At 41.8% G+C, this 7,492-nt stretch overlaps 1 protein-coding gene across 3 annotated transcripts in view; it reads right to left on the reverse strand.

The window, feature by feature from the left end:
- The window catches only part of CCDC68 (coiled-coil domain containing 68), a 51,580-nt gene extending 49,307 nt beyond the window's left edge, over positions 1 to 2,273 (reverse strand). For 2 of the 3 annotated variants that reach the window (XM_024756803.1, XM_024756801.1), the window contains exon 1: positions 2,205 to 2,273. The gene's annotated coding sequence lies outside the window, so the exon portion shown is untranslated. Of the gene's footprint in view, positions 1 to 2,071; positions 2,161 to 2,204 lie in introns of those variants that run through there. The other variant, XM_024756802.1, reaches the window with a different exon arrangement.
- Positions 2,274 to 7,492: the final 5,219 nt, after the last annotated feature.

Below are 7,492 nucleotides of genomic sequence, written 5' to 3' on the forward strand. Positions count from 1 at the left end.
AAATTGATATTTAACTATTTCAGGTTTAAGATCTCAATATTTCATAATATTAAGCCCAGAACACAGGATCCCTAAATTCTTTCCCAACCTAAGCAGAAGAGAAAACTGACTTGAATAACGTATAAGTTCCTTTACAATTTTTTAATCTATTTTAATCAGTGTAAAAGAGTCTGTGATTTGAAACTAATCTAGTTTCTAGTTTCGGTCACTGTCAAAAAGTGATGAATGGTGATTGCTGTGGTTCCTAATCTATGGCCTCAGGGTGTCCCGGAGGAGTCCAAAGTTGTGTAAATTCCATGAGGACAGGAATGTGTCTTCTTTACACAAAGCTGTATCCCCCTGTGTCTCCTAGAAAGAACATAGTGCCCTACACAATAAATATTCGTTCAGTGAATATATGACTAGGCCCGAAAATCCACAGATGCACCAAATATTTTCTAAAACCGAGTGTACACACACACACACACACACACACACACACACACACACACACACACCGTGCTTTTTGTTTTCCAAATTCAGTGGGTGGCTGTTTTCACACTTAGTAAAATGTAAATTTACTTAAACATGCTATTAAATTGATAGTAACGTGTTGCCATTTTGAAATGCTTTTCTATCAATAAATGGCCATTTAATTTTGATGTAAATGTCTCAGAGAGTCAAAGCCACTACTTTAAATGACACTCCCTTCAGAAATCTTCAGTTGTTCCCTTTTACAGCCATTATTCTAAACAAATAAATGTACACCTCACTTTTCAGTTTTGGCCAAATCTAGCTTAGCTCTTCCGGCTTTGTCCAGATTTGGGATTACAACTCAAGCCCACTGTCCAGCACATTATAAATCAATATGCTAACAATTAACATACCTGTCATTAATTCTCAGAATCATAAAGGTGAATAATACAACTGAAATAGTGTCTGTCTTTATTTCAAAAATCTCTTTTTAGTTAGTGCAGGTTTAGTTACTAAATTTATTTAGCAAATCACAAAGGTAAAAACCTTGGGAAGTTTGCCTAGGTCACAGGAAGTGTAAGCCATTTTCATTCTTTCTGTAAGTGGTTGAGAAGTCTCTGCTTAGGTGCAAATTCCTCTGTGTCAGGGCCCTTCACTCTCAAATTATCAGTGTAGGGCGAGAGCGAGGGGGGAGAGCCCAGCAGGAAGAAACAACAGCACCAATTGTGTGTGCTAGGGTACCTGAAACTCCAGCTCAGATCATATTTCTGAAAAGCCAGACTTCTGCAGAACTGAATATTTAATAGCATTAGGTTAAAAAGACAGATTATCTTTTCCCAATTGCAAATGAGAAGTAATTCCCTTTTGGACATTTCATCTAGTCTATATATACCAAGAAGTAAAAAAGGTTTTGATTCTTAAATCAAACAACTATAGTGAAAATGGTAAACAGACACAGCTTCAGCTACATTTGGAGCTAACGGCTTCTTCTGCTTATATATATACACACACACACACACACACACATATATATGTATATATATGTGTGTCTATATATATGCATATATAAATTTATTTTCCCTTTCGAAGAAGGTTGAAAAGTTACAGCCATGTCATCATCCAGTTTTGCACTGTCCTGTACTGTTCTTTCCGTAAGATGACACTGCCCCTTTGCAAAATTGCCTGGGGCTGAGTAACTTTCAGCTCTAAAATCCCAAGACAGTAGAAAACTGTCAGCCAATGGGCTGTTCTCTTTTCGCTACACCTACAGCTACAGAAGCCAGCGTGAATGAATGAAGGGTAAGACAACCACCTTCACTCGTTCATTTGTTTATGCTCTTAAAAATTTCGGGCACAGTAAGCCGTCAAAGTTGCCACGCGGGGGTTCACAGGTGACAGCAAGTTTTCCAGAGGGCTTTCTCCACCGCCTGTGAATCGCGGGGACCCCTGACCAAGGGACTGCGTAACACCAATCTAAATAAATAATCAGGTGTGCACAGGGCTAGGGAGGGGGTAAGCTTTCTCGGGGAAGGCAACTCTGTTCCTGGAGGAGCACAAACTTCTCGCCCAGGGAATCCGAGCCCAGAAAAGAGGTTTACAGGGAGAATATGCTCCTTACCAAGGATCCGTTTACAGGAAAATGTCCTTGGTACACTGGGCGGCGCTGGGGGCAGCTCCAAGGGCACCTGGACACCCACTCACCTGGGGGGCGGGAGGGTTGACCTGCCCGCAGATCGCAGGGGCTCGCCTACCTTGGAGGGCGCTCAGCGAGCGCAGGGTCCAGGCGCTGCTCTTCCGCTCTGCTTGGACCTCGGGCCGGGTCGGCCAGGCAGGGCTTGGTGGCTCCGCCCCTCAGGGCGCGCCCAGGGCAGAGTCCGGCGCCCCAGCGGCTCCGGGGAGGAGCCTGGGCCCCCGCAGCGCCCGGACGCGCACGCCCGGCCCCGGGCTGCCTTCTCTGCATCCCAACACCCGAGTTCCCAGCACTGCACACCCCTCAGTAACTGAGTTATGTAAAGGGGAATAGTTGCTGCTGCTTTTTCAAAAAGGTTCTGTTTGCACTCCAGGTTCATAAATTTTTGCTTTTGTTGTTGATAATAAGCCTTTTTATTTTGGAGTAATTTTAGAATTACAAAAAAGTTTCAGAGATAGTACAGAGTTGCTTAAACCCGCTCTGCCGGTGGCCCCTAATATTCACATCTTACATCACCATGGTACAGTTGTCAAAAATAAGAAATGAACACTGATCCGTTACTATCGCCTAAACTAGACTTCACGTAGATTTCACTTGTTTTCCTCTAAGATCTTTCTGTTCCAGGATCACGTTCAGGACCCAACGCTCCATTTAGTGTTATGTCTCTTTAATCTCCTCTTGTCTGTGACAGTTTCTTGGTCTTCCCTTGTTTTTCTTAACTTTGAGTGTTTTGAAAAATTCTGCTAAGTTATTTTGTGGATATCTATCATTTGTTTTTTTCTGATGTCTTCCTTATGATTAGGCTGTGGTTATGGGTTTGGGGGAGGAAGACCACACAGGTAAAATGTCCTTCCCGTTATCACATCCTATCAGGGGCTACACGATAGCAACAGGACTTGTTACTGGTGATGTTGACCTAAATCGCTTAAAGTAGTGTCTGCCCGGCAGTTGCTATTTCTCTTTCCATACTTTTTTCTTTGGATGAGTGTCACCAAATTCAGCCCACACTCCAGAGAGGAGTGTTGGGGAAATGCAACTCCACCTCCTGGAGTGGGGAGTATCTTCTTCATTGTTTGGATTTATTCTGTAAGGTAGATGTGTTCCTTCCCTCTTCAATATTTATCTATTCAATCATTTATTTATAGCAGTGTGGACTCATACGTATTTAGTTTATAATTTGAGCTATAATTCAATACTACATTATTTATTTTGTTGCTCAAATTTTTACAGCTTTGGCTGGAACTCTTTCAGGTTGGCTCCTGTATCCCTTTGAAAGTTCATAAACTTTTAGACCTGGGGAGACAAGAAAACTCACTAATGATTTGCTCTACCCCCTCCCATGTAACAGATGTGGAGAACTGCAGCCCAAATCCCCCCCCAATCCGAGGATTTTTCAGTGTCTTCCTGGGAACACTACAATTACTGATTCCCACTTCAGTAATAGGAAGTAAAAAAAAAAATTTTTTTTCCCAACAGATAAACTTGTGCGTTGAGACCCAATTAGGGAAGTGAAAGTTGATAGTTCTAAGGTAAGTTTTGGTTAACTAATCCTTGTGGTTCTATTAAATAGATATATGTGTATGTAGAGATAAATCATGTTCCAAAGATAGTCATGGATGTTTATTACTACTTTAAACATCAAAGAAATCCAGCTGTTGAGGATCCTTTGTTATGTTGCTTTGGCTGACTCATGTTTGCATTTGCAAGTTGGTCCCATAAACATCACGTTTCCTCCTTCTGAGCTTGCGTCTGGCTCAGCATTTGAGGCTGTCCTGCTTTTTGAGAGCCTCTCACCTCTCTTCCTGTCCTTAACTCTCCTTGGAGAACAAAATCTACTCCATTGGTCCAAGTTTTGCCTGCTAAACACAGGATGGCTGGCCCAGTGCTTGGCACCACAGAGCTAAGTGATTTTCTGTCTTTCATGTATTTTTGACAAAGTTACTAGAAATAATAATAGTTAAGGGAAAATATTTTGTATTTAAGGCCCACTATATCCCAGAAGAAATTGACAAAATTGGAGGAGAAGATGAGATTTTTGTGCACTTTTCTGGGAGGAGACTTCAACTGAAAGTACCAGTTCTAATCAGTATGAAACACTGACTGTATTTCATAGTTCTGCAAATGTACTATTCCCTGGGTAATTTTAATAAATCTTGTGTGGAGGGCAATGGGGAGCCACTCATTAACAAGAATGTGGAATTAGAAAATATTGGCAACCTACATAATGCAGCTCAGGAGGATCTATAAACCACCCATAAATATAAAATGCCAGTGGTGTGTCTTAGAGGTTGGAAATTGGGAAAGAAGGGATAGATATTTATGGATTTCTTTTATGGCTATAGCAGTTGATTGCTATTTTGATGACAGAATATGTACAAATCATTTTAAATAGCCAAATATTCTAAAACTTCTTTTCTTCACACCTTACCTGAGATTATTTATTTTTCTTTTTTGGGGGGAGGGGGAGGGGTGTCAACTGGCTTCACTTTAAATTTATTATCATTAACTTCAAATGGGCCTTAATGCTGCCCAGTGATCATATGATACAGCCCCAGACCTGTTTCTCTCCTATTCCCCTACACGACTGTTTCAAGTTTCCTCCTCTCCTTCCAGACTTCCAGCAACAACTCCTCTCCAGCAAGCTCAGCTGATGACCTTGTTCTCTGTGTACCTGTTAAGATCAATGAATCTGAAGATAAACTTTATCTGCTCTAACCCATTTGGAGTCCATTCCTCCAACTCCAAAATTCTAAGTTTCTTTCCGGATTTGTTTTTCTCCATCACACTAGTTACCATCTGCACATTGGTTAACAAGAGAGAGAGAAAGAGAAAGAGAGAGAGAGAGAGAGACATTTGTCTTTTTCACTTTTGTACCTCCATTGCCTGAAGCTGCTCCAGACACATGGTAGCTGCGCAGTAACTGTGGAATGAATGAGGGCAATGAGTGGTACTTTACTGACGATGGTCGAAGAATCCTTAGGGGCTTGATGAGGGTGCCGTGGACAGGGGGAGAAAGCCGAGCAGAAGATAGTATGGCCTCCACACCCACTCCAAGCAGAGCAGCTTCAAACCTATCTGCTTTATAAGATTATCCATATGTTTATAAAAGTACTAGTATTATGTAGTTTTTTGGAATAACTTGGGTTGGTCCGATGGAGATTGTGTAGGGACTAAAGCATCCCCAAACCACCATCAGCACCCTCACTGAATAAATCCTCTGACAATGCCGCCGTGAAGGGGGACCACTAAAGAGGAGGGATTTAGGGGCAGAAGAAAGTGCCTCGTGCAGTCTCCCCTCCTGGAGCACAGTGCACGTTGTTGCCCAGGTGGGAAGAAGGGTCTGACTGCAAATCAGGTGCCCACATTCAGAGCCTGTGCCCTGTGACACAGCCACTGGGGTTTATATTTGAAATAACAGTTGTTTATTTCTGTTTGGAAGTTATTTGCTAAAAGGAAGAATTACATATACATTGTATGTATATACTATATATTATATATGCATATACGTGCACATGTATATATGTATGTGTATATACATTATATGTAAGATATATGTAAGATATATTCTATGTAAGATATATTTTTTAGTGCACATCTTTACCATGTCATTCCAACCCCCCATTACACATACATACACACATACACACCACCATTCATTAAAAGACTTCATTGCCTCCTCAGGCCCCCCTGTTTAAAGCCTAAGCCCCTCCCCAGGGCAGAGAAGTCCTCTCCACACTCTCACCCCATCCCTCCTGCTTCATCTCTTGCCATGTTGCTTGCTAGCAAGGTGGGATGGCTTGTAGTGATCCAAACTCACTCTCACTTCTCACCTTGTTCATTTTTGCTCATGTTTTTTCCACACACATCCTGACCCCACACACTATAATGCCCTGTCCCCTCCTCTTTGCCCTGAAAATTCCTTCTCCCTTTATTTGCTGCATACAGGGAAACCTTCCCTGAACTTTCCAGCTTACATGGGGCATCCCACTTAGGTCTTCCCATAAAATGCTTGATATGTTGCATTTGTTATTGTATCAGTTTCTTTGGCTGCTGTAACAAATTACCACACACTTGATTGCTTAAAAAATACATATTTATTATCTTCTAGTTCTGTAAATTAGAAGTCTGACATGGTCCTCACTGGGCTAAAATCAATGTATCAACAGGGCTGTGTTCCTTTCTGGAAGTTCTTGGGGACAATCTGTTCCTTGGACTTTTCCATCCTTTTCTAAAGGTTTCCTGCATTTCTTGGCTAGTGGTCCCTTTCTCCATCTTCAAAACCAGCCCCATCTCTTTCTCTCAGTCTGAATCTCCCTCTTTCACCTACATTCGGCCCAATGGGGTATTTTAGGATAATCTCCCCATTTTAAGATCCTTAACTTAATCACACCTACAAAGTAAGATAACATGTTTACAAGTCCCTGAGATTAGGATGTGGACATTTTTTTGAGGTCATGATTCTACCAACCACACCTGTGCTCCTGAATCACTTTATAATTCAAACATCAATTAGATTTTGTTATTAAATATTTCATTTTTTAAAGGCATAAGATCAAGAAGGCTTGGCAAGATTATGAAGGAGGCATGCTCCCTTCTCCTTTTTAGTGATGCCTCTGTTTGCCCTTCTCTTCTTTCCACTACCTTTTGCACAGCCCTCCCACCGTACCACCCTAAGGAGGGCCTGGTGTTGGCAGATTTTCTAAGCTTTTCCTCCTACCCCATACCTACAGTCTTCCTGGGCTTTCTGAGACTTGTTGGATGGAGAAAGGAATGCAAACATGGCAATGAAGGCATTTGATGTTGACAAAATCTAACTCTGTGGGTCCCCCCTGAGTCTTGCAGACTGAACTCTGAGCTTGGGAAAATGAGTATTTACATGTCTCTCTCCAGCTTGGGAAAACAATCCTTCTACTGCATGCAAGCTGCTGTGCTGAGTGTTGGGGTCAATTTTTATAATTTTAAATTTTAATGAGTTTGTACTATAGGTGGATAAGTCACCCACGCACATGGAAAATAACTCTAAATACAATTACATAATAAATTAAAAGTGTCCCAAACAAATCATCACTGAGTAGTAAGAGAGCTAAAAAGTACTAGAAGGCTAAGAGAGAAAATTGACTTCAGTGAGCAATCCAGGGAAACACTCAAGGGGAGGCAGGATTGGATCTGGGTCTTGAGTGTAAGTACCTTGTTATACTGGAGAGAGGAGGAGTCTTTTGAAATCAGACAAAGGCGGAGGCACAAAAGCAAGTCAATGTTCAGGCAGATTTGGGAGCTACCCAGTAGACCAGTCCAGCTGGACCATGGGAGACTATGGGAGATAAATCAGAGAGGTGGAAACACATTGTG

This window comes from Neophocaena asiaeorientalis, unplaced genomic scaffold (assembly GCF_003031525.2).
Source record: "Neophocaena asiaeorientalis asiaeorientalis breed wild unplaced genomic scaffold, Neophocaena_asiaeorientalis_V1.1 scaffold133, whole genome shotgun sequence".
Taxonomy (NCBI): domain Eukaryota; kingdom Metazoa; phylum Chordata; class Mammalia; order Artiodactyla; family Phocoenidae; genus Neophocaena; species Neophocaena asiaeorientalis.